Raw genomic sequence first — 1,611 nt, 5'->3', positions numbered from 1 at the left:
ATCTCTGAAAGAATTTCTGAAGAAATTACTGAAAAAATATGGAGGAATTACTTGAGGAATGTTTGGAGAGTTTCTTAGGCTCTCCTGGAGGAATGTCTGGAGGAACTTCTGGAGGCATTCCTGGAGAAATTCTTTGAGGAATTCCAAAAGGATTTTTTTTGAGAAATTTCTGAAGAAATTCTTGGAGAAATTTTTAGGTGAATCCTTGGAGCAATTCCTAAAGAAATTCCTGAAGTAATAAGAATAGGCACATTCGGTCCATCCCATGTACAGGGATAGGGTGCGACTCAAAACTCTTTGCGTGCCGCTCACGCTGCTACGAGACAGCACAACAAACCAGAAGGAGACGAGTACGTGCAATCGGTTGTGTGTTGCTCGCTTACTTTGCCGCGCGCAAGAGCCCTCCTGTCTCTCACGCTCTGTCGTATGCACTCTCTCGGTGCTTGCCTCCGTGCTTTTCACTTGGCTTGATACTACACTGAACGAAAACCCCCGCCGTGAAAAGAATGATTCTTCATTCACTCCGATTTGGATCCGCAGAATCTGATTTTTGAATGTTTACACAGTGTCGTGAATCCAAGATGTAAAAAGCGGCCAAACGGGCCAAACCTTCGCTGGAACGGAGCGCCGCACGAACACGTCCGTTCGTCTCCAAATCTGTCTAAAGAAGGACGAGAAAACTAAAATCGAGCAAAGCTTGGCTTACTTCGTCGATCGCTTCTAGATCGGCGCATCTGTCATTGCACCGATTCGTTATGTCGACTCGTGTTGTAAAATACACTGAAACAAAATTGAAACTTCGAAACAAATCATTTTTTCCTTAAATTTTCAAACATAGTTATTTCAAGTATTTTATAATACGCTATATATACTACACACAGCAGAATGATTTTACTTCGTCTTACTGAATAATAATCATCCTGCAAAAGAACTAGATCTGGCACAAGTCATAAATGATTTTCCGCTTAGGGTTTGTTGTGGATGATTAGCATCATACAACTATATGAAAGCATTTTCCACTGTGCCTCATACTGAAAATCATTCAATTCAAGTTCAGCATCCGTCAGTCGTTGAAAACAAATATGGCGGAGTTTGTGCTTCGTAAGTTTGTGGGTTAGCGGACGGCTCTTTGGGCGGCTCTCAATAAACATTCCAAACACCTGAAAATAATGTCTACTTCAAGAAAGGTAAGCATTAAATACTTTAGATTCCTTTATTCTTTCTTTATATGATTTTGTCGAACATAATTGGACGAATAATTGGTATTTTTTTACAGGATATTTGCTTCCCGAGCCGCATCCCCCCAGGCACCCCGTATCACATTGGATCCATATAAATGCTATTTAAATTAAAATGTCAATAAATTGGTGAAATTCCTGCTAAATTAGTGTGTTCAGTTTATTTTATTACCGTTAAAATATATTAACATTTTAAAAACAGAACCTATAGCAAATAAAATCGGGAGAGGAATGAATATCATACAGTTACTGATCTCCTAAAAGTTGATGAAAATCATCCTTTTAAGGTATTGTCATCATTCAAATTGTTTTTATTTTGAAGGAAGCTGTGTTGAAAGAAAATCATCCGAATCTTGTCGGAAAATAGGCATGG

The sequence above is a fragment of the Aedes albopictus genome, chromosome 3 (genome assembly GCF_035046485.1).
Source record: "Aedes albopictus strain Foshan chromosome 3, AalbF5, whole genome shotgun sequence".
Classification (NCBI taxonomy): Eukaryota; Metazoa; Arthropoda; class Insecta; order Diptera; family Culicidae; genus Aedes; species Aedes albopictus.
Note: the sequence above shows the minus strand (reverse complement) of the source record.